The following is a 26,293-nucleotide window of genomic DNA, read 5'->3' as shown; positions in this document are numbered from 1 at the left end:
ACATCATAGAACAAAGTTGCAAAGGTACTATTCTGTATTTCCTCCACATAAAATCTCTCAGAGGAGGAGGTATAATTGCTAATTGCCTCAACAAGGTGGTATCCAAAGTACAGTAATAGTTTCAGCAAAAACCCCAAATACCAGATAAAGCTGAAAACGAGTGTTTGTATAACAAATCTTGTAGGCAAAACATTACTAATCACAGCAGAACACAGCAGACTCAACAAACCAACACCGATTTTTAACACCAACTGCAAAAAGGACAACATGGTGCTGTGACCAGCAGCTGTTGTTATCTCCAACCCTTGAGCCCCACGTTGGGCGCCAAAAAGACTGTCGTGGTTTAGCGGCAGCTCAGCCCCACACAGCCGCTCGCTCACTCCCCCACCGCTAGATGGGGGAAGAGAATCAGAAGGGTAACGCTCGTGGGTTGGGATAAGAACAGTTTAATAATGAAAATTAAAAGAAACAACAGTAGAAATGCAATGTAAAGGAGAACAACGAGAGGCGCAAAGCCCCGGGGGAGGGGGGAAGGGAGGGGAGAGGGGGAACGAACCGCCGGAACAAACCGCACGCGCCGCAGCCGCCCGCCGACCCGACGCCGCGCCGCCCCCGCGCTGCCACTGCCCCCCCTCAATATACTGGTCATGGTGTCACATGGTATGGAATGAACCTGCCATTGGCCAGTCGGGGTCAGCCGTCCCCACCATGGCCCTGCCCCTCCCAGCCCCGCCCCCCCCGCCACGCGGCAGAGCGCGGGAAGCTGGAAAGGTAGCTGACCCCCACAGTGAGGAGAATTAACCCCTTCTCAGCCAAAACCAGCACAAAAACCCTTACAGTCTAGTTATACACTGGCTTTTCTGGCACTTTGTGGCTGTGTAATTTATAGTTAGGCAGGGTCTGTTGAGTAGTTTTCTTCTTACTGTTCTTGTGGTGCAAAGGATGAAAACAACATTCTGTTATGAAGAATGAAGATTTTTCCAACATTGTGTTGTTTTTTGATTGTCTAAGTATATGCTCACAATATACCGTAATGCTTCATCTGAGTTAAATCCCTTACAGAATGCAATTCCCATGTGTTGTGAAGTGGGTTGCAATATACTTGTTAGGCCCAGTATAGCCTAATTCATACTCTTTTCCAAACCTAGATCTCATTTGTGGCGGTGCACAAGCAGGTGCCCAGGAAAATACTTACAAGTAGGATAAGCACATGATAACACCTCACTCTTCCAGTGATCCACTTAATTTCTGAACCTTTGTAAACTTTTACATCCTAAGGCAATGGGTTCTACAGTGTAATTAGAAGCTGCAATTTCATTTGACATCCCATAGCTCTTGTATTATGAGAGCTATTGAGCACTTGTTCCCTGTCTAACTTTTCCATGACTTCTAGTATCTTCAAGATCTTCATCATACGCTTAGCTGTCTCTTTTTCCAGACATAGTACTGGAACTCAGTTGTTCATCTGAGTGGAAGTAATTTCATTTCTTTGATTGTCTTTGCTGTTCTGTACTCTTTCTAGTATATGACAGCTTTGTTGCGATGGAGAGAAAAGGGAGCATACTTATTCCTTTGTTAATAATTCCTAGCATTTGATTTGATTTTTAACTGCTAGTGAAGACGGAGTTGATGTGTGTATAGAACTGTTGATTATAACTTCAAAATTTCATTCCTGAGTGGTAATAGCATTTTCAAAGTCAATCACTGTGTTTAAAAAAAAAAAAGTAGGATCATCTTTCTCTGCATGCATTACTTTACATTTATCAGTATGGAGTTTTACCTGCTCTTCTGAGTCACCCTGCACTGTGAGAACACTCTGCAATTTTCTGCAGTCAAGTTATGTTTTTATCATTATAGCTGCTTTATTAACATAAGCAGTCTTTGTCATCTTGGTATTCACCCCTTTTGCAGATTATTTATATGTTGAACAGTTTAGTCTTTAGCAGAAATCTATGCTATCTGTGTTCTCTACATGATTGCTGCTTGAGCAGTGGGACCACACTGGAGGCTTCCTGGAGTAGATGATGGGTTTATTTTTGTATCGTTCTTTTCTGAACATTTAACCAATTCAACTTGTATATTTCTGTCCCCTGGTAGATTACTTTTATAAGAACTTTCACTGATACATGCGATCAGAAGCCTTATGGAAATCCAACAAGACTATATTAGGCGTGTATTTCTTGCCCATATGCTCTGTGACTCTTTCCAAGAACTCTCGAGTCCTGATTTTCTTCTAGAAACATGGTGTTAACTCTTCCTCTATATGTTCTTTTTATGCATGTGTGCTTTAATTTTCCTTATCACTTCTATCAATTCTCTTGCAGCTGAAAACTAAAGTTCTAGTCTGTATTTCTTTAAATTATCCCCCAAGTGTTTTAAAAATTAACACTGCAGTTTGCTACCTTCAGTTTCTTTGTCAACAAGGGGAGGTTACATCCTATTTATTTTATTTCCCATAATACTCAGGTGTTTAATTTCTGACACTACACTTCTCCTTTCTGTCTGCTTCTACAACTATGAAAGGAAGAAAATCTAACCCAGTATTTATATTTTTTAAATGCGAATTGGATCACGCCCACAAGCTAAGTGGTCCTGGGCTGTTGTTGGAGCTCTGGGACAGTTTTCTGACCAGTAAAGCTCCATAAGAAATAACAAATGGGTGCTGCTAGTTGGGAGGAAAAGAGAGAAGCCCCTTGTTACTGGCAGACTACTCTTCCTGTTTAAGAGAACATCTTAAAATTGAATTATTTGTATTGTCTCTGCAGTTTGACAGGGTTTTAATGGGCTGAGTGAATTCAGTGTCTTGCCACAAGCAGTGGACCTTCTGCCTGGGTTATTGGTTAGGTACAAGATCTGGTATGTGATAATATTTACATGTCATTAAGAGGGAGAAGAAATGCATTGTTTTAAATGGTTTGTTGTGTAGGATCAGATGGAGAGAAAAAGGCTACCTTCTCAGCTATTTCTAGGACATTGACAGGTTGTGTAGAGTTGCAGAGAACTTAATCCAGTTGGTTTCATACTTCTGCTGCACATGTGTTGCCAAGGTGTTTAGCAGCACATAAATTGATTAGCTGCGTGGAAGAGTTGGGGACCATGTTGACTTCTTCAGTGTCATTTTTGTTTGCAGCAGGTTATTCCTGAAGAAATTTCTTAGCTGTGTTAATACAGCCATAACAGAGCAAAGGCTTTTTTTCTTTTCGAACAGCAGTTTTGTAGAGGAGAGTTAACTGCTATCTCTGCAGCTACCTGTGCCAGTGGAGAACTGGATTTGATGGAAGATAAATGAATACTTCTTCCAAAGCCAATTCATGATAATTTTGGCCTCATTTTCCTTCACATTGGTAACTGCTACAGTTTTTCTCCAATTCAGAACAGTGGCAAGGATAAAAAATTCGGCCTTCCTCTATATCTGATTTCATAGAACAATTGCATCCATTACTGTTTTTATTTATTCTGTTTGTGCTGTGGTTAAACTTGTAGTAGGCTATCAGTGGTCTAGATTGAAGTCACAAAGATGTAGAGAGTGTTATGTGTGACACAAGATACAGGCAGTTAGTTCATTCCATTTAGTGTGTTACTGGCTACTTTAGAGACAGATTGTGTATGTTTCTATTTGAGCGCTCTGTCTCTCAAAATACATATAGTACATATGCACTTTACAGAGACAAACTCTTCTGGTATTGTTTTGTCTACAGTATACACTAGGGAGTCAAAAAATACATGTATTCATTCTAAAAGGAGTGGGATATTTTTGAATGCAGTTGAATTGGATCTTTTTTTAAAGCTTGGTAAAGTTCTGAGTTCTTTTTAAGCCTGTTTCCTTTTTCCCCTGTTCACCCTTATCAGGATTCTTCATCCGACTGCTGAAATATAATGTTGACATCTTTATAGACTATTGACCCCATTTAAAAACTCCTTTGCAGTTACAGAAAAGGCCAGAATTATCAGGGAAAGAATTGCACACATTTAAAAAACACACTACAAGAAAAGCTCCCCGTGCCATTAATTCTTTTTCTCTCAGCCTGAATATTTTAGATTGTCCGCCTGATCCTTGCATTTTGACAGACAATGGTTTAGGGTCTTCTTGCCCTATCTGTATGCAACTGTTTCTATTTCCTTTCATGTATCTTACAGTATTTGTACTTTATGCAGTTAATATGACAATTTACAGTTTCCTCAAGGCAAAATGGTACAGTTAAGTTTTGAATACATTTAAGGATGGAGACTCCACGGGGTGGGGTGTGTGTAGACATGTGCGTAGGCATCACAATACATTTGTAGCATCATCACTCAGTTGCAGTAGAAATGTGCACCAATATGATTATCATATGAGCTAATTAGCATGATGTCATCGTACATCTTCAAGTTTGAAGCTGTAGTTTCAAATGTTGCCAGATCTTTCTTTTAGTTTGAGTGCATCTGCTTCTAATGGAATACATTTTAGTATGTCAGTATCACCACTATCTACAATACCTTTGAAATATATTGGTTTCTAAAATTGGGATCATGTTGGTGCATGTAACTTATTATATAATGTTGTTATTGCAGCCCCCAGCAATAAATCTTTTATTTGCCTAATGCTATAACTAACTTCTCTCATCCAAGTCACTGTAACATTTTGGCTATCCAGTAATACAGGGATGTTTATGTTCAGATCCAAGTAAATTTCATAATGCATGTTTAGTGCATAAAAAGGTTAAATTTGTACAATCAGTCTAGGAGGAAAAAACAGTCTTGATATACACTCGATACCTTGAGCATAGACCTCTTCACATATCACATATGCTTAAACTTGTTATTACATGTGAGTGTATGCAGTGAGGCATGCTTATTAGGGATTACATACTCCGTAGAAGAATATTAATAGTCAATATCCAAGATTCAATCTTAGCTAATTGCAGTGTGAAATGTGCTTTTACTGTTACCTTGATTTTTAAAAGCTGGTGGTTATGCTTTCTGTTACATAACCTGTTTTGCCTAGTTTCTGTATTTAATGAATTTGAGATACACATGTATTGAGAAGTGGTATATTTAGTTTGCCGTTGGTTTCCTGACAACACAGCATTGGTCTCATCCTTCTACACTGTAGATATGGTAATATTCTTGCAGTCTTAAGAATACTTATATGCTTAGACTGAGAAAAAGGATCTCTCAGCAGCGTATTACAGGTTTCCACCTATGTTATTTTCAGGCACCTCGGTAAGATGTACCATTACATTATTGATAGAAATGAGGTTTTAAAAAGGAGCGTTCAAATGTTGGGAGGTGGCAGGTTTACAGTTGTATGGTGCTTGTCATGTACAGAATGAGGAGGCAGCCCTGTAGAATATAAGTATGCAGTTGTGCAGGTGAAGTCTATAAAGCCTTGGAGCATACAAAGGGGCAGCACTGACCCTATGCAGGTAGGTTTTGGCTTGGTGTTCATTAACTTGAAAGCTTGTTGTAGCCTGATTTTGATATTAATTCAGTTTTTCAGCAACCTACTACTCTTTACTCTGACCAAAAAATGATGAAGTGAAAAATGTTCTCTTCTGTAAGCTATTGGTAAACCACTGCCCCATCTTGCTTATTTAGATCTCAGGCTTTCAATATGCAGTGGAGGTTTTTGCTGGACTAATTTGTGACAATAGAAAACTTACTCCAGAGGGGAATGATCTGCTAGTGCTGTGTGCCAACAGCTTGCGGAAGATGGGAGGAGTCGTCTTACCCAGGACCAACTTTCACCTCTCTCTGATGCAGCAGATGCAGATGTTGGTGCTTTGGCAGAGTTGCAGGGCCCAATGCTGTAACATTTAAAACGTCGGTTCTTATTTCAGCATGTTCGCAAAGTTTATGGCACAAACAAAAGCCTAGTTCTCCTGCTTGAAGGCCTTATCTTTTCTGCCTTGCAAAGGCTTCCTATAAATAATGGCTTTCCATTTAACCAGTCAGGACTTCTCAGTAAGTGTTAGTAATGGTCACTGTTCTTTCTTGGAGGGGTGGGGGTGGCGGGGGGGGGCAGCTTTTGTTAAGCTTGTGGGGACCCACAGCTTCTGATGGATGGATGAAATAATGAAAAAGATGGTTTTCTACATTTGACACATGAAAGAAGTCAAAATAATTAATGAAAAATGGAACTTGTTTTTAAAACACTTCTCCAGTTGAAATTCTGTTTTTCTTTGTTTAAAGTTTCTATTCCTTTCCTCATCCTTTTAGAGGAGTGCAGAAGGGAAGCTAAGCACTACACAGCTGCTCGCTCAGTGAGATAGGGCAGAGAATCGGAAGAGCAAAAGTAAGAAAACTCCTGGGTTTAGAGAAGACCAGTTTAATAATTAAAATAGTAATATAACAACGAAAAGGAAAGTAATGGAGTGGGTGGGGAAACCCAGGAGAGGAAAAAAAACCAAATGATGCAACTGCTCACCACCCGCTGACTGACACTGCCAGCCTCTGAGCTGTGATCGATGCTTCCCCCAGTTAATATACTGGGCATGACATCATGTGATATGCAATACCCCTTCGGCCAGTTTGGATCAGCTGTCCTGGCTGTGCCCGCTTCCCTCCTGGCTTCTTGTGCACCTGGCAGAACATGGGAAACTAAAAAAGTTCTTGACTAGTGTAAGCAGTACTTAGCAACAACTAAAACATCAGTGTTTTATCAGCATTATTCTCATACTAAATTGAAAAACACAGCACTGTGCCAGCTACAGTGAAGAAAATTAACTCCATCCCAGCCAAAACTGTGATACAATATTTTTTTATTGAATCCAATTCCTCGGTAGGAACATCTGTGTTGAAAAATTTACTAGCTTTATTAAGAATCCTGATTATACTGGGCTGTTAATTTCACGCTCTCATATATATAATACAAGGGTACCTCCCCTTGCTGCACTCACAAATCTGTTGCTTACTCATTTCCAGAGGCCATGCTGGCTTTGACACTTCCAGGACACACATCACTAAGGATGTCCTGCTTCTCAGTAATTCAAAGTCTGAAAATTGAGAATGGGATACTGGTTTATATGAGCACATCTAGAGCTTTAGAACAACCGTTCCTGAAATCTGTCTCATTTTGATAATTGCTTTTTTTTAATCATAACACTGACAGCACTGTAAATATCTCTATTTTTTGGTAAAGATTCTTTGGCATATGAATCAGATTTATTAGAGCGGTTGAAGGATAAGTACATTAGGAGAGTCATCAATGAGTAGCTCATTCTGGAAATTGATACTTTCCTTGGGATTTGAACTCGCTGTTGGTCAAAGTTCAGATCCAGGCCTTTACAATGTGTTCCAAGGTTATTACCATTTGAATGTCACAAACCTGGAGTAGCATCAACTGTCTCTCTTCAAAACTTCAGCAGAGATTAGAGATTACATTGTGGCTCGGGAGGATTTCCTCAAACACAAAGATCATCTGGCGTTTGTGTGGCTTACAGAGACGTTAATAAAATTGGTGTATCATGTACATACAGGATTTCTTCTCTTTAATAGCTACATGGTTTTTGCCAGCACTAAATGTGATTAAAACTAATGAAAAGATGTTTCATTATTAGTAGCAATAGAAGTTGTAGATCTGATTTTAATAGCCATTCTTTATAAGTATACCAGAGGAAGTTTTTTATGTGCGTGTGGATTTCTGAGGTGATCAATCTTTACAGAAATGTAAGATAAGTCTTTAGGTAATGGAAATAATGTTTCTCTTGAAAATGCTGTTGTTCACATGCTGCTTCAAAACTTAGTTTGCAGTAGATTTAGATGGCAATGGGTTCTGATTTGTTAAAATGAAGAATATAACTGAGGCCAGTCTGCCTCCCCTGGAAGAGGAAGATGGCCAGTCTAACTGCATTTTTCATCATGATTGAAGCTGGGTGAATGGCAGCGCTGTGAGGAGAAAACAGATCTTGGCTTAAGTTTGTGTGTGTATGAGCTTTTTTGTATAAGATTCTTTATTTATAGATCTACACATATACAATGTATCTATGTGGTATCTATGAAAACATACATAAACTGCTGTATAGGTGTCAGTTGTGTATTTTTTGGGGGAGGGTTTGGTTAAGAATCTGAATATGATTCCAGGACCCGAGGCGCTAGGCATAAACAATAGCACATATGCCTTCATGCTAACCTAGTCTGATTAAAATTTTTCTTTCCAAGGGAAACTTGTTTAGCTTGTCTGGTAAAGATTGGATGGACTTTTCTTTCTTCTCTGCCATATAAAGGTCCTCTGGAAGAAATTAAGTTTGAAATGTAAAAAAGTCATCTTTCAGTAATAAAGCATGGAGTCTGTAAAATGTGTTCATTTGTTGCTGGCTCTAGTACTAAAACGTATTATTATAGATTGGATTATTTTTAGGGAAAAAAGGATTCATAATAAAATCCTGGTGTCAGTATTTTTTAAGAAACCCAAGAGAAGACAATGTTTATTCTTCACTTTCAGTAGCAATTCCTGTAGAGATTTGTTAAGTGTCTTATACTGTAAAGTACTCCGAGCTCATGGGGTGGGTACTTTTTCCCCTATCTCCTCTTATGAGAAAAGTCCTACAGGATTTAATGGAGAGGAAACAGTAATTTCAAAAGAACTTGGAGCATTTAGATATTCTACATTCTCTTTTGGACCTTCAGTGGTTTGACAGATCTTAGGAAATAATTGAATCCTAATGTAGAAATATAAAATTATTTTTAAAAGTAGCAGGAAGAAAATTATTCTCCACACAATACTGAGTGCTTGCCAGTCAGATGCATGGTGGGTTTTTTGGGGGATTTGTTCATTTGAATAAAAGCCTGTTCACTGATTCTTGCTGTTTGAGTCATAATGATCTGTGGCAAGGGCTTACGTGCCAGAAGGCTAATCCTCTTGGTTTGGCACTGACAGTACCTCTGCCTTCACTCATGTACTATTTGGTAAAGCTTCTGGCTAAGAGCTAACAAAACTGCTAATACTGTCAACAGCTGGATGGAGCAGTGCTGATGGTTGGCAGTGTAACCCTTTATGAGCCAGCTACCTACTGAATCAAGCTGTTCAAGTGCGAGTTTTAAACTTTGATGTTTGAATATTCCTCTGAGGGGAGAAGCAGCAGCAGGGGGGGCAGGTGCTATGAAAACTTGTTTAACATGAACAGTATCTTACATGGCAATCCTTTAGTATGTAAGCATTGGTGCTTAGGAAAATATTTTTCTTCCTAGTCATTTATCTGAGTCTGTTAATTTAGAGGTGATCTCAGTGCTGTAGGTCTATTCACTGTGGATACAGAGGAGATAGTTCTCATACTAAAAGTGTGTCCCTTCCTTGGATTGCCATTTGAAGATACTTTAGCTGACATTAAACTCTTGGATACAGAGAGCAGTGTGTACCTTGCTTACTAGCTCCTGCAGAGCTGTGTGTTCCTACATGTAGCTAGCTTGAAAGCCAGAAACCAAGTAGTAGTGGTAGCAGAGAGCTCCTTGGCTCATGTTCTCTGCTGAGAATATAGCACTTCCTTCTAGAGTGAAGGTGGTTCTCGTGCCTCAACTGGGAGGTAGTGTGCAAGTAAACGAAGTAATCTTTTGTTGGTCTAGCACTGAAGAGCATTGCAGTGATAGAACCAATTTACTAATAATTTTCCTGGGCTTTCTTCTACTGCAAGAGTGGTATTAAGAGTAAATTATTGAGTCTGCTCTGTTTAGCCCTTAGCTGCAAAGGTACCATGTTTGTTACTATTGCAATCTTAAAGACTGCCAGAAAACTAGCAGTAAGAACTAGTGTGTTTGAGTGCAAGAAAGAGATGTATGCAGGGGCATGTGTAAGGTGTTTTTTTTTTTTTTGCTTCCCTGCCTTAGCCTTAACCTGAAAATAGGGAGCCTCCAGAGGGAGTTGGCTGCTGACCTAAATGACTCTACTCATCCCGTCTCAATTATGAGTTGAGAAGAGCTTAGTATTATAGTCAGTGACATTAAGGACATAATTCAGGCCTAAAGATTTCTGTGAAAGATATGAGGAAAATAATAAAATCTTGGGTCTATATAAAGAATTTATTGATACATTTCACTTTACTAACTACAGCTTTCAGCAGATAATATTACTTTTTATGCAAGGCCAGTATGAGGGAAAACCTAGAAATAGTGCGCACACAGAAGGTCAAAATGAAGACAAAAGAATGACTAGAAGAGGCAAAGCCTGGAGATGGGGAGATTAGTACTATGGTTGCACTTCTAAAACAGATTTTAATCTATGTGTATGACTTGAGGGACTCAGTCACTAAATGTTTCTTTTGTGTAGTGTATCTGCACTAGCTAACTGAAGATAGGTGGCCTTGGAAGAGACAGCTTTTAGTTGCCTGTTGAAAGCCAGCAGCAGTGAAGAACTTTTACAGATAAGGGAGGCAATTAATTTGACATATCTGGTTGTGACCTTATTTTCTTCTTTAACATGCAGTGTTCAAAGAAAAGGAAGGCTTTGCTAGAATTTTGTTGAGAAGGGCTATAGGTACACTTCTCGAGTTTGCAGCCAAGCTTCAATTTTTAGATCCATCAGTGAGATGACTAATTCTGTACACTGCAGCTGTCTCTGAACAGCAACTTCTTTTTAAAATTATTTTTCTGAAAAACACTCCAGTTATTACCTAAGTGGGGGTCTCAGAGATAGCTAATGCCACCTTAGCTTCAGGAATCTGGTGACCAGAGGTTGGAAGAAATGCTGGATGGATGGATACTGTGCCATGGAGTCTTCTGAACTCTTCAGACAGAAGCTTTTCTGTACAAAGTAGAAGTGTTAGTAAGAATTCTGCAAAATTCCCAGTATGAGGGTCTTCAAGAGTTTACAGTTGCTGTCCAATACATTATTTAGGCAAAAGGATACCTCACTCTCCAAACTTTCAAATAATATCCTTCGTGGAAGGTAATAGATGTAATAAAACAGTGACTTTATTGTGACACAGAGAGTTAACTGATTTCATGACGATTAGAAACAAACCAGGTCGGATGTATTGTTGAAAAACATAAGCTTTAAAATTTGATCTTTAAGAGAAAACCTGGTTTGAAACAATTGAGCTAGCTTATACTCTTGGACTAAAGGAATGGACATGGTTTTAGGGCAGAGTTTGAAATACAAGGATATCTACTTTTTTTATGACATCTTTGCATGGCTCAATGAGCTGGTGCCTAGTTATAATGCATTCAGTGAAAGTATTTTTTTTCTTAATGAAAACAAGCTGCATGCTTTGCAGTTCTTTTCTTTTTTTTTTTTTTGTTTTTACCTCACCACACACCTTTTTCACACCTCACCTCTTCCTTGTTAGCTGTTCTTTGGGCCTTGTTCCTTTCATGTCTGATGGACAGATAGGCTTCAGCTGAAACTGAATAGGTGAACTTGCTTGCATCCAATCTGGGTCAGATTTGAACTGACAAGCCTGGTGCTGCAATCCTGCCTAACTCCCAAGTAACCTGGGCAGCCCTCAGGGTGCTATTTAGAAGGACTGATTTACTGCCGTTTTGTTATTTCACTGTACAATCATTTATATATTTATTTTTTTTTAATATTGGATCAACACTTTAAGATAAATTGTAAGCCTGGGGATCCCTAGTATGCCATTGGGAGGTTGTTAAATGATTTATGATGGTTGTGGGTTTATTCTTAGATGGTTGATTATGTCAAGATATTATAGGAGAATTTTGAGAATGTTATGCTTTAAAATTAATATGTTAAACACATAAAAGATTTTTTCGTTAGCAGTAGAAATGTTAAATATGTCAATATTGGTTGCTATTAAAAGGATTGTGTATATAAAGTGAAGCAGAGGGCTTTCTAGTTGGCAAGGTAATGAAGAAAGCTGACAGCTGAAGATAGGCAAACTGCATAGGTGGTTTTTATCTTGCTAAATAGTTGCCCATGACCTGCATCTAAGTCTTCCTGCTAAAGTTCCTGGAGAGATTCTACTATCTGCTGTGCAGGGTGGATAGGAAGTTATGGTGGGGGGAGGGGAAGAAAAAAAAAAGACTTGGCAGTTCCTGTGTTCCTCTCTCTCCCAGTCTGCTGTTTGTCCAGACACTATGGCACATAACTTGTGGGATTTTTTCCTTCCTAATGCCAAAGTGAAGTGAAACTGGTGAACAGGCTTATTGCAGCATGTGCTTCTGAAGATGGGGTAGTTGTGTAATAGCTGTGGTGACCGAGATAGTCACGAGCCTTAAACTGTAGGATGCAAGTCACTGTGATATGGTAGTGTTGTTTCCCTATGGGAAGTGAGAGGCCTGAACTGAACTTGCCTCTGGAATTCACAGGCTTGGGAAGAGTTGTCTTTGGTACCTGAAATCAGAAGATCAGCTTTCAGTGTCCATAGCCCCTAGTGCAGTTTACTTGCTCACAGGCAGTGGGACAGAGTGCACTGCACCATCTGAAATTCCAATCCTTATCAGAGTATGTACTTATAACAACTTAACTGACAGCTATTTCCACAGCAACTGAGTGTTTGCATGTCTCCTTTGCTACTCCTCCCAACTCCCTTGCCTTCATGCTGTTCTTGTGGATCACTGCTCTGAAGCATTAGGTAATTATGCTGCTTTAAACACAGCTAGGAATAGGTCAGCTGAAGGGGTCTTCAGGTCACAGGTGACACTGGAAGACCATCTGTGAGAGGAAGGGAGAGGAGATATGAAGTGTCCTGTGTGACAAGTGTCACTACTGCCAGAGAAATGAGCTCTGTTGGCAAACATGGGGGTTGGTAGAATGAGATATGATGTAGTGGAATGACTTAGTTTGTGTTAGGTGTGCTGACCTGCTGGGAGGAGGAGGGACCTCGCAGCATGAGTTCGTTAAGAATGCATCTAAGATATTGTGTGTGACTGTGGTAGTCGGATGACTGGCTTTTGAGGTAGATTAGTCTTCTAGAAAAAAAGGGGCTAACAAATACAAAACTCAGGCTTGTCAAAAGTTATTGTTCTTTGGTAAAATGAGTAGCTACAACATCAGTTGCTCTGCCTAGTCCAAATAACCAGTTCTCCCATTGTGATAAGGAAGGTGGTGTCTGACTTTTACTTGAACAAGTTCTGTGCAAATTCATTTTGAAGTTAATGGTGTGAGTCTTCATATACCCAATGTTGGCCTGTTGCCTGAAGAAAGCAAGTCAGACTGGTCTGCCCTGATTCAATGGGAATCAGTGATGAACAGTGTTGAACTTCATTTCCTATTTGCTTGGGCAAAAGCATCCTTATAAAAGCATCCTCTAAAGTTCTTTAAACTTTCAATGAACTCATCGATGCTAGGGGTGGAAATAGACTTAAGCTGATAGTTGTGATAAATGTTATTGCCTGTAGAGAAAGTATCTTTTGCCTCAGATGCTGTTGTGTTGTTGTAACTCATTTGATCTCCCAGCCCTTGTCTTCATAATTTGTGCCTGTTCGCCATCATTTCATTCACTCTTTCTTTATAGACCATTTTGATTGGCAGTTTATTACTCAATAAAAATGCTTTTTACACAAATAATATTCCATAAACCAGTCACATTTCTTCAGGGTAATTCCTCAGATTCTTAATGAGCCACGCAGATCCAGTATTAGATCATGGCTTCTTGTAAAGGTTTTATAACTACACTCAGATGCTTTGTTTGGTGTGTAATCAGCTTTAATAATGGGTATGTAACCATTCATGGATGAGAAGAAATCCTATGGAAGAAATTAGAAGGGACTATGGAAACTTAATTAGGATATATAAACATTTTTCTAAATACCTATAAACACATAAAAATCTGAATTGCTTTATAGTTCTTCTCAGTCTTAGCTGTGAAAGTAGAAAATTAATTATTTAACCTGAAGGCTTTTCCCATAAGAGACACTGCAGTACTTGCTGCCACTGAGCTACTGAACCGTGCAAAGCAGAGGAATTGTGCCTCTCTGGCCCATGACATTCTCCGTATCTCTGCAGGGCACAGAAAGCCAGGGATGGTGTAACTGTGTAGTCAACTCTGTGGCAGCTCTGCTGTCTGTGTGGTCTTCATGGGACATGGGTGTGTGTAAAGGTGACTTGAACAGAAGTCTGTCTCAGATCACTCACAGAAGATGTACTTGAAAAAATATAATTACTTTAAATGTGATTTGTTGAAAACAGTGGGTTTTCTCTTTTTAATCTTCAATTATTTTATATTTCATCATGGTGTCTTAATGTTCTGCACGTTATTCTATTAATTCCTTAAGCTTATGTCTTTAATATATATGGTATTAGCAGCAGTGTGTCCAGCTGAGGTTTTCTGAATTTTTCCGTTTAAAAACAAACAAACAAAAATCTTCAAATGCTTATAGCTTTGTCAAATTTAAGCAATTCAGGTTTAAGGAAAATACTAGTATATTGTGTGTGCCTAGTGTGATTTTTTAAAATTTTTTTTTAAAAAGGTAGATTTGGAGAGTAGGAAGAAAAGAAAAACTTAAAGTAGCTGGAATTTCTGGGAATGCTAAAAGGCAAGAATATGTTGTTCTCTACCTCATTTAAAACTTTTTTTATAAGGTTTTATTCTAAGGTACTAAAGTGTGTTTATAACCTGAATTGGGATATGAAATCTGTAAAAGAGGAACTTTGCTAACTGTGGAGTTGTTTTTTGTGTAGTTTTGAAAATCCAACCAACTGTCACCAAAATGTAAGCCTCTGGAAACCCCAGTTTCACAGACAATTGCTAGGATGTGATGATAAATGCTGTGATGCTGCTATCAGAGTGATCCCTTCCACTTGCAGTTCCTGTGTCCTAAGCAGACTGTGCAAGTGCTGAATGCAGTCCACAGTGACAGACACTTCCACCAGCTAGTGGAAAAGCGCATGGGACAGCATGTGGTGGCTAAAAGGGGCCCTTGCAAGCTAATCAGGTAATGTAGGCAATTAAAGGTGGAGAACTGGATTTTATTCTTTCTGGTTCCACAGAATTCCTGACTGACACCGGACAAGGCTGTGGTTCAGTGTCTGGGCACCTGGATGTGCCTTGCAGAAACACTGAGTGCTGGCTGTAACTTACTGAGGTCAATGAAAATCCAGATCACAAACTGAAATGCTAAGTCCACTGGCAGAGTCAAGCTCCTAGTTATGACATTGGGTCTGCCAAATTAGGTGTCAGTTATGTCTGTTTTGGTTTTTATGTGTGTGTGAAAGACACATCTCTCACTCATACCAGTGAAAGAGTCTAAATTGACAGAAGTCTATAGGGAAACTAAGAGTTTTCTATCCATTGTAGGATGAAAAGTACACACTGTGTGTGATCATACGGGACAATTAGAAAGTACTAATGTTGTTGCTTTGGTAGTGTTTTGAAGTACTAGCTTGTTTGAATGTCTAATTCTGTTTCATTTTCTGATGCTTGCTATTTTTTTTATTATTACTTTGAGGTAGTCGTATATGGCAGAGACAAGTTCTGCCTATGCAGGGAGCAGGGTATGAGTTGACATCATGGGTTGAGGGAGCTGTGCTTGCTCAGTGAAGAAAAGCTCCTATTACATTGCTTCTTGGCAAAGAAGAGGTTAAAGCATGACCTGGTGCCAGGTTTGTAACTGCCCTCCAAGTAATAATTGGAGATGACATTTTCTTGGTAGTGATACAAGCTAGTGATACAGAAATCAAGTCTTGGGAGGTTCAGACTGCGCATTAGGATAAATTCTTCACTGGGACGGTGCGACCCTGGACAGGTCACTGAGAAAAGACTCTTCAAACTCAAATATCTTTTATAAGGGCTACTATTTCCTGCCCCATGATGGGAACTGGGGGTACTGACAAGTAATCTCAGTAGCAGCTCTTTAGTTGCCCAGTTCTCAGGGCTGCTTTTGCTTCCTAGACAAAGGCTAGGAAGGAAAATGAGGCAAGAGTTTACAGAATTGGATATGATAATTGGGGGAGGAGAGGAGTACTAGAGTTTATCATAATTTATTAATGCAATAGGCTTATCTTCTGTTAGCATTAGGGTTTAATAATGGCCCATTAGATCTCTTTTGCCTTCCTTCTATTTTCCAGGAATGAGAACACAATGTGTCTTCTCTGTGGCTGTTTCTTCAATAAAGGGCATTCCTGTTTCCAAGACAGAAATGTCACAAAGAGGTAGGTAAAGTGAAGAGATTATTCCTCACCAATTCATTTGCTGACAAATGTAGAACAAAACACAGTTCTGTTCGCAGCTACAAAGGACAGGAAACTGAATTGCCTGTAGGCATTCACTTCATTATGAATTTATGGTGTGACTATAATATTTGCATTAATCCCATCAGCACAAAGCTTACACAAATGCATTAGGAATTATTTTGTCCTGCCCATACAATTTACATTAAGATCTATACGCAGAACTGTATTTTCACAGCAAGTTTTACACATGATACTCAAATTTTTTTTCTCCTTTTCTCCCATCAATATGTTGCATATTTTTAAGCCTAGCTGGGCTCAGTGCCAGCAAGGAACTAGAAGGATCTATGGCAACTGCCACATTTGCACTTTTCATTTACAAACCGGTAACTAAATTATCATTAAATATTCTTAACCAGCCTGTTCAACATATGTTTGCTTGGGTATTAGTACTTATAAGTTGAAACAAATTAGATCAGTAGCTAAATTTGCTTCCTAATAGCCAAAGATATTTGAGAAAGAATAGGATTTGGAATGTAGAAGTGGCAATGCTGCCTTCATTCTTTTAAAAACAGGACATTCAGCTCTGCTCAGGCAAATTAAAAAGGTGGGATTTGAACTCCCTCCCCACACTTCTGCCAGGAAACTGGTGTAGGAAGAGCTTTGAAACGAATCCAGTAAGCATCCAACACCTAATGTGGCTTACAAAATAGGTTTTGTTTTGAGACACATTTTCTTCTATTCCATTCTCCATGTTTCTCCTTTTCAAATATAAATTTATTTAATGGATTTATACTAAGACTCTTTCTTGTGGAGAAGCATTTTCATCTTGGACTTCTAACAGCACTGACACTAATTTCTGGAAGAACCACTTAACAAAAGTAAGTGTGAAATCGCAGATGTTAGATTGTGTAGACCCTTAAAAAGGTTATTGTCTCTGCTTAAATAGTTATTTCATGCACTTGCAAAGATTGTTAATGATCAGCTTTTCATTAGTTTCATTATGTTATCAAAACTGTACTGCAAATCATATCATTATGTATTCAGGTTTGTGTTACTTCATATGAAATTCAGTAGCAGCTCATGCATGATACAGAGGGTTCTCTACACATTAGCAAGTGTGTACTGCTTTTCCACAGGCTGTTAGGGTGGTTGCAGTGCATCCAGTGGTGCTCCCACTGCACCGAGTGTCCAGGTTCTTGGGTTCTGCTTGTGACTTCCGTCTGCCTGCAGTGCCTAACTCATATCGTCTTTATCTTTGTTTCCGTATCTCTAAAAGGGGTTTAATGTTTGTATATTTTAACAATGTTCTGCACAGATTTAATTTCTGCTTGTAAATATGTATTTCTGTAAGTGGAGATTAAAAGCAAGTAGCAACTTGAGCTTTTTGAGCAGTTTTTAGTTTTTAGTTAAATCTTTGTCCAACTAAGGAAGGTTGAACTGTGGCATAGTATCTCCATGTTTCTGGACCTAAGTTCTTCAGGGAAAAAAAACACTTGGTTTTTGCCACATAACCCAGGGCTCTGACAAGTCTTTAATTTTTTCAGTAGTCTTGTCCCATGCCTGATTTTGCTTTTGATTTTTCTAAGACAAGACAACCTTTTTCTCTGGAGAGGCCTGGATGCACAACTTTCTTAATTCAAAGCCAGAAGAATCAGTTGGGAAGCATATGTTGGTAACAGATCCAACTGCAGCAAAATAGCTTTTGTGTTAACTAGATGATAGTGTCAGTTGGGAAGTGTAACTGAAATACAACACACAGCATTCTCTGACACCTAAAATGAATGCAACAGCTAAGATCCCTCCTTTTAAGAAAAAAATCCACACGTGCTTTGTTAAATGTGGATCCATAAGACACTGGTCAACAAGTGTGTGTGGACTAGTGGGGTGATTTGGCCCCAATTAAGAGACTTCTCAAAGCCAGTGGAATTTAGAAAATAATTTTGACGCCTTTTGTGTTTTGGGTTTTTTTTTTTCCAGGCCATAAACTGAACTACAGGGAGGATGAAATGCTTTCTTTTTGGCTTATCTTTGGAAGCAGGTTTTTCTGTCTGCTGCTCTGACCCAGGCTTGCCTGGTGGGTTCAGTGTGTGACCTGTGTACTGGGTGTATATAAAACTGTATCAGCAGCTGAGCAGGTGGTGAAGAACAAAGCTCCACAAAAGAAAATGTTGAAAGCATGTTTGAAAAACACTGTGACTGCAGGATTGGTTTGTTTTATAAGCATATTGGTGTTGGGAGGAAAAAAGAAAGGAGAAAGCAAAGATCCAGAGCAGCAGTGCAGACATTAACTGTCCTCTATGCTGAAGGAGATTAGTTGCAGTTTCTTCAGGTGAAAGGTTGATTTCAAGATTTATTTTCCTTCTGCAGGAATAGGGTTATAACCAATTACTTATTGCTAAGTAAACTGAAATAGGTGAAGAATTAAGACTTTTTAAAATGGAAAAGTTTGGTTGTTTAATGATTTAATTTAAAAAAATACATAGCCTTTACAATTCTGTGGGACCAAAGGAAATTTTGTAAAGTACTACTTGATTGTTTTAAGAACCCATTGAAAACCTGTGGAAAGCATCTCTTCAAACTCTATATACGGTACTCAAGTGACACTAAGCTGTTTTTCACACAAAGTCTAACAGAACAGAAGTGGCTTTCATTCTGATGGCAGTTTGCATATTTAGTTGGCTGCATTTTTCAATACCAGTTAAAGCTTGTAGGTAAATCTGTGATGCAGCACAAAAAAAGTTCAAGGCTAACATGTTTTTTAAGAAATAAGAACTTTGTTTTTTAAAGAATAATAAAATTTCTTTTATAAATGTGTTTAAATGTCAGCTGTTGACTAGCTCCAATACAGGCTGGATGAAATTTGTCTGAAAATCAGAGTAACAAAATACAGCAGTTGGTCTAGACCATTTCCATTATTACCAGCTAGCATAAATATTCCATGATCTTCATCTAAACTTTGCTTGCCTTGTTAATTTTATAGGTTTTTATTACAGAGCTGCAGATAGCTCACAAAATTGGCAATATTGTCTTTTAGCTAGTGGCTTAAGATTATAAATTTCTTTTTGAGATAAATCATCTAGCACTATATTCCATACCTAAACTGCTTTCATATAGGATGCTGGGCTGAAAATCTTGAGTTTGTTTTGTGATTAGTGAAGGTTCGGGACAGTGTTTCTGTGCACAGTTGTGTACCTTACTGTTCTCCCTGTCATTACTTTATTTTCATTGCAGGTAGATTCACTTTTCCTGGGTGTTTACAACTAATTTATAATAATGAAAAAATGTGCCATTGTGATGTGAGAGGGAGTATTGCAGAAGCAGCAAAACCGAACTGTTACCTGGGTCTTCAAAAGAAGTCAAAACACGGATTTCCCATCATCTCCCATCACTATCCATAGTTAGAGGAAAAGAATTACTAGTCTAGGCAGGATGAGAACCAGGGTCACCTCCTCTGTTAGTGCAACATCCTTTTGCTAGTTGACTACAAAATAAGGTATGATAAGGGGATTGCACTATTTCTGTTCAGTTGAATTGCTGTATAAAAAGCCTAAATGATTTAAGGGAAGAAAAAAATAAAAAAGGGGGCAAGCAATGAGTGGTTAATCTGAACCTTCCTTGTTGCCATACATTTGGTAAACTGCCTGCTTTTCTAAGGTGTTATTTCAGATGCACTTGCAGCTGGTACTTCCAGGGAGTCACTCTGTGTGCAGCTCAATTAGAATGGCAGTAACAGTCTTCAGATGTTTGTGAGCCGTGCTGGTAAGTATGTAACTGCTAATGTTTCCGTATGGCTATGGAAGATCCCATATGGAAAGTACTCAAGGTTTCTAGTGATAAAATAGTTTTGGTATTGGTTTGGGTTTTTTTCCCTGTGGACTGGCACAGTTGCTGGAAGGAAGAACGAGGGAGCACAACTTCTATTTATTTAAACCTTGGCAATATCCCCACTATCATCAAAGAAGACAGCTTCATCTACAGTATATGTATACTAGTATATGTATAGTATAATTGTAGTATCCCAGTTGCGAATGGAGAGCTTTCAGGAAAGTTATCACACACGAGTTACGCATATAAATATGTGTATAAATACACCAGTAAATACTAGGGAGCTATTGCAGCAGCTCCTGTATATTCAGCCCCACCGTAAATACAAGTTGTTGCTTATGCAAGCAATTATGCTCTTTTTCTTATTTACTCTTTGAAACAAACCGTTCATATTCATATGGTTACATGTTACAGATACTTATTCAGTGTTGAAAGAGACAGGGCAGCCAGTAACTTTGAAGTAACTGTAATTTAAGTAGCCAGAGAAATCAAGTGGTCTGTATAGCTATGCGTACTGCTCTTAAGTTCATGTCCGTGTGCAATTCCTAGCCACACTCTGTATTCTTACAGTCAAAGACCTGGGTCTCCAGCTATATTAAAAAGTGCTTTGGTAATCTAAATTTAATAATTTATTACCTATGCCTCCACGAATTGACTGAAGGATGTGATATATGTGTTGGATTGAGATGATTTAACTTAGTTTCTTGAGCCCTCTCCTTTCATGTGAATGTATGGCAAAATAACTAAGCACACTGATGGATGACTCTAAGTTCAGTTATATCTTTTACCCTGGAAGCTATCTAACCTATCTGCCTGCATAAAGTGTGACTTGAGTCTTTTGTTTTATCCTCTCTATGGTCTTGAATGTGGCACTATTCCCAGAAAGGAATACCTTACAAAAATTCCCTGGGTGTATGCCATAAGCCATTCCGCTCCACAGCAAATGATGCACTCCCAGATACTACTCTTCTGTCTAGGGGCAGGGGAGCAACTTACGTCAAATACCAAAACCCAAGGAAAATATACTCAAGTTTAAGATAACTGTGAGAGATGCTGGATATTACATTTAAAATTGATCACTACCAGTAAGGTAGAAATGCTCAAAGTGGGGTTCAGCTAGGAAGAAAACAACACAAATTCTTTCTATATATATAGATATGTAAAATATACATACACAGAGAGAAAAAAAGGCTAAAATTGTACCTGCATAAAAAATTAACAATTGGCCCACACCCTTACTGGATAGAGGAGCTGTTAGAAATTCTGGCAGATATCTGAGATAATAGAAGGTTGATAAAGCTGAAAGAGTGAAGATTTACTAGAACATCTAGGAAATAAATCCTCCTTGCCTGGTTTGTAACTTGAATGATACTGACAGTACCCTGATGAGTGTTATGCTGTTTAGGGAAAGGGTTGACAGCGGACTGTGCTGTATTTGTTCCTCCTTTAAACGGGCAGAAAAGGACAGTTGGCATCCATTCTTTCAGTTTGCAATCACAAGTTTAGTAATAACTTGGAAAAGTGGGAGAATGTAAGTTAAAAATTTGACTTCTGATAGAACTAATGAATTTGTTCACTAGAACTAATTCTGTTTGGTGTATAGCTCAGAGCACTGCAAAGAATTAAGGAATAAGCAAACTACATGTCTATCCTTGAAGGCAAATAAGTGTAAGATGGTCTTTTTGACTAGTCTAGGCTGTATCTTGAACTCTAGAATATAGCGTATATGACCCCAAAACTTCCAGAGAGAATCACAGGAGAATTTCTGGTTGCATGGACAATTTCTGACTTTGTTACTTCTATCTGCAATTCTGCAAATGGGGGCATAAAGGAAAAGCAGAAAGCCTGTGAGCTGCTCTTACACTGAAAGCAAGTCTCTTGTGGTTCTGAAGTTAGTCTGGACAGCCCTTCTGATGCTCTGATTTCTGGAAAAAATGGCACCTGAGAAACAAAGGGCCACATAGTGCTTCCCCTAATCTCTTCTGTACATCTGTATGTAATTTAGTTGTGTGAAAAACTTGGGTTTGTGGAGCAAAATCTATCCTGGTGGTAGGTAGGCACTAGGGCACCACCTCTACTCAAATTCTGCATTTCTTTGAAATGATGGAAGATGGCTAATAAGCAACCATAAATCCTCTGTCTGATTACTCTGGCTGATGTCACAGTGATGAGATGTTCTGGGCTTGAAACCTGGTTAGAGTTGAGGAAACATTTTGCATCCAGTGGACTCTTTGACTAAGGAGCAGCTGCACATATCCATGTGGTTTAGTGATCCTTGGAGTTGTTTCTATTGGAGAAAATATAGTTAGCAGTCACCCAGAAAAAGAGATGAAAAAACCCACACTTGATAGGACTTCTTTGAGATGCTTTCTGCTGTTAATTCCTCCCCTCCCAGGTTTATATGACAGCTACTCTTTAAGAAAAACCCAGCAGGAACAGTTCTGAGAGGTCTTTAGCTCTAGGCAATGTTAGCAAACATGAATAGATTGTAAACTGTGAGCATAAACCATTATTTTCCAAGCAGCTCTACTTGTCTTCCAGGAATAATGTTGATTGTCATAGCTGTAGCAGTTACCTGTTGCGTTCCACATTGCCAGCTAGGGAACCGGAGCTGACATTCTTTTTTGTTGTTGTTTTTGTTTTTCTCTGATGGCAATGATAAATTTAACAGTTCAATCATAACATTTTATATTGAGGCTATCTCCAACCTCCTGCTTTTATTTACTTTGTGAAAACTACAAAGTGGCAAGAGATATGTTTCTAACTGAATCTGTTTTTACACTGCTCTTTATTATTTGAAGGTCCATCTGACTGTGAACCAGATCCAGCAAAAGTTGCAGAGGAGACTACTGATAGCTGGTATTCTGAATTCTGCTCCGGCAGTACTGAGTGTGCCTAATTGCTGTCCTCGGAGTAATGGGTGAATTTAGTCTCTTCTTTGGTGTCCTTGTTGTAACATTAAAAATCTTACATGTAGATAGTGTAACAGTGCATATTTTGGTGTACCTGCTCTGATTGGTTTGGACAATTAAAATCTTTCTGACAACGCCTGTGAGAATGTAGCACACTCCTTTTGGCAGCCTATAGATCTGGCAACATAGACAAATACAGGTTTTCATATTTTATCTTAGTAATTACATGCTTCAGAGACCACAGGACCATATTTAATGGCTTTAAGTACGCTGTGGAAATAAGGAAGAGGAACGTGGTATTGGAAGAATTCCTAAATTGAAAAAGCTTTAGTCCACCCTTTAGCCTATATATATCTTTTATCTTACATTACCATGTGCTACAAGAAGAAACAGTTTATCTGAACTGATGTTTTTCAGCTTCTCACAAGATCGTTCCTGCATTTCTGAGATAGCCCTTCTGTTTACATACCAAAATTGAGTTTGTCTATTGTGGCAGAAGTAATAAAATATGAAGCTAACCTAATAATGTGTATAATGGTAACCCACATATGTTCAGCTGCCACTGTGAATGAATGTTTCCTAGTTCTCCAGTCCATTGAATATTTGAGGCAACAGATGTTTTCTATTCTGGGTAATTTGTTAAAAGTAAGGGCTTCGGCCACTTTATTTGAGGAAGATGCGAGATGATGTATGCAGTCTTATACACATGAGAGAATTCTGTTAAGTAGGTAGCTAAAGTGATTTCAAAAGTGATTTTGTTAAATTAATACAACAACATCTTACTGTAGACAAAGATGCTTCAGTTTCCAAGATCATCTGTGGTTTTGCTTAACTGCTTTCAGATATATTGTTTAAAGAGCAGTCATGCAGAAGGAATTTTAACTATACAGGTTTCTAAACAGACTGAATTCAGTTGTTTTCATGTGTGCAACAGATTTGACGCTTTTTGTTACTAGAGAGCGTTTATTGCCGTATGAAAGAAACAGTTAACCATTTTAGCTGGAAATGGGGATAAGTAGCTGGCAATTTATATCTTAAAACCTGCAGTCTGTACCTGGGAAAAATGCATAAGAATGTGATAGTGTACCTTGTGTTGGTATTAATCTCTTTTAACTCAGCTTCTCAGAATCAAACCCGGGAAGGCATAAGGTACTGTAAGAAAGAGATGTGATTATAAAGTCTGATTTTGAGCTAGGCGATTTAGTAGCAGATTGGGGTACTCTTTTTTGCCTTAAAACCTGCATGAGAGCTTTTCTGTAATGAAACCTCATATAGTTTGTGTTTCATTAACCACTATAGCCTGTTGTAATTTTGGAAAATATCTCAAATGCTTTTCCAGTTTGGGTGAATTTTGTTAAAGCCCCTTCCTGATGGTTTGCTAATGGGTGTATATCGTTTTTACTGAAGATCAGCATGAGGGTTGCGTAGATTCACAACCTGGGATTTTGTCTTGAGCTGCTAGTGGTAAGTCATTTACATAGTAAAGATGGTCACAGTTTTATTCTGCTGTCACTCATTTACAGAAAGTGGCACAGTTTTTAGTGCAGGCCTTGTTACCTTCTCGACAACTGTATTACCATTTAAGGAAAGTCTGAAACCTTTTAAATCCATGTAGGTGAATTTGCTTATGAGGTGAGGGTCATGCTGCTTTGCTGTTCCATGGAAAATAAAGCAGCACAAGATGCTTATGCAGATAAGCGCTTTGACAAACCTAATTTGGTGACAAATTAATCAGCATTTCCCTCTAAGTTTGTATTTAGCTGAATGCTGACAGTGACCACCAAACATTACTAACACTAAAAATACAAGATTTGCCAAATTACAGTCTAACTAGAGTTTGGCAGCTTCCTGTACTTCTCAAAGAATAATGACCCAGTGATGTACAAGACAAAGCATATTAGAAGTCAAAATAATTGTACTAATAGGTTTTATTGAATACTAAGCAGGCTATTGGAGGGTTCTTGGAGGGACGCCTTTGCTAGTACATCAGTGTAGTTATGTTGCCACGTCAAAGTTTTTATTGCAAACTGCTGTACTCAGCATTCTCTTCTGATCTTGTCAAATCATGTTTTGTTCTTAGTTTAGTGTCAGGTACAAATCTAATTTCACAGATGCAGACTGCTACTTAGCATTTTCTAAAATACTTCTGTTTGCTGAAGTGCCTTAAAAATAATAATTAATGTATCTAATGACAGTATTTGAGGAATGAACAAAGATGCTGAGCATACAGGCCCCATAATTAAGCATTATTTTCTTGGAAAGTCATGTTAAATCCAGTTCAGCAAAAAGAAACCTGTTTCTAACCTATCAGATACAACACTCAGTATGGTGTTTTGACTTGGTTTGCTCAGAGTGATGTGGGCTCAGTAGCTCTGGTGACTAGCAGTGCATTTGTGGTGATGCCATTTCTCGAAGGGTGCACTGGATTTGGTTGCTGCATTGTGGAGAGGACACTGGCCAGGTGTATCCCATCTACCCTACTGAGAGCTGAGGCAGCTCAGAGGACACCTCATGAGTGAGTGAAAGGAACCCGTGCTGCTTCTCACCTTGTGGGTTCTCAAAGCCCTCAAATTAATAGTGAGAAGATGATGGGATTATGGGCAGTTTATTGCAAATCAGTGTGGGGCACAGTGTAAACTACAACTGTGCAAACTGCTGCCTCCGCCAAACCTGCATGTCTTGCTCCTTCATTTCATGACCTTTGTAGTTGGAGGAAACTTGGCACAGTCCTCTCCATCCCAGAAAATTTCTTTTGTCACCCAGGAAACTTGGCTGAGTTACCAGTATTTCCCACCAAAGGCATGCTGGCTGCCAGCCCTGCTGAGAAGCACATTTATCCTGGTGCACCCAGGGTCTCCCCAGCAGGCTCATGCTCTTGGTAGGTGGCACATCCTCTATCTTGCCAGGGCTTTGTGATTCAGTCATTCTTAGAGGAGCATAACCTATGACTAAATGACAAGTACCCGAGATACTGTCTGCCACACTCAAATCATAGGGCAAAAGAAGGTCGTCTTCATGATGTGATGAAACTTGTCATGGTTTTTAAGTGCTCAGGACTGTCAATACAGCCTTGTTCATCTTTGACAATGTAGTTTGTAATTATGTCAAAGATCCAGCATTCAGGAATGACCATGGAAAGATTAGAAAGAGCTGGTTGCACTGATATTCAGAATCACACCTGTCCCTAGCTGTTGCAATTGCTCTTAAATGCTGTGTCCTGGTATGTCACCCTGGTTGGGCTACATGATTTGTGTCTGGAACCTGATATGGCTCACTGGTGATATTTACTCTTTTAAGCGTCGCTGACATCAAACCCTTGGGGAATGAGGATAAGGTACAAAAATAGAGTGCACAGATAACTTAGGGAAAAGAATATTACCTGTTCAATATCAGCTTTAGCTATTTACCAAAAATGCTCTTTCAAGACTAACGTATCTGTTTCCATCTTTAGTTGAGGTAAATCAGGGTGTAATATCTAATTTCAATTAACTTTTCTTTTTTTCCTCTCTCC

General features: G+C 38.8%; 1 long non-coding RNA gene across 2 annotated transcripts in view; it reads left to right on the top strand.

Annotated features, from left to right (window-relative positions):
• LOC142058714 (uncharacterized) overlaps positions 1-26,293 on the top strand; it is a 158,501-nt gene that overhangs the window by 14,038 nt on the left and 118,170 nt on the right. For both annotated transcript variants that reach the window (XR_012661088.1, XR_012661089.1), the window contains exon 2: positions 15,941-16,024. This is a non-coding gene — a long non-coding RNA (uncharacterized LOC142058714). The remainder of the gene's footprint in view (positions 1-15,940; positions 16,025-26,293) is intronic.

This window comes from Phalacrocorax aristotelis, chromosome 6, assembly GCF_949628215.1.
Source record: "Phalacrocorax aristotelis chromosome 6, bGulAri2.1, whole genome shotgun sequence".
NCBI classification, from domain to species: domain Eukaryota; kingdom Metazoa; phylum Chordata; class Aves; order Suliformes; family Phalacrocoracidae; genus Phalacrocorax; species Phalacrocorax aristotelis.
Note: the sequence above shows the minus strand (reverse complement) of the source record. Positions and strands in the feature narration are given on the sequence as shown.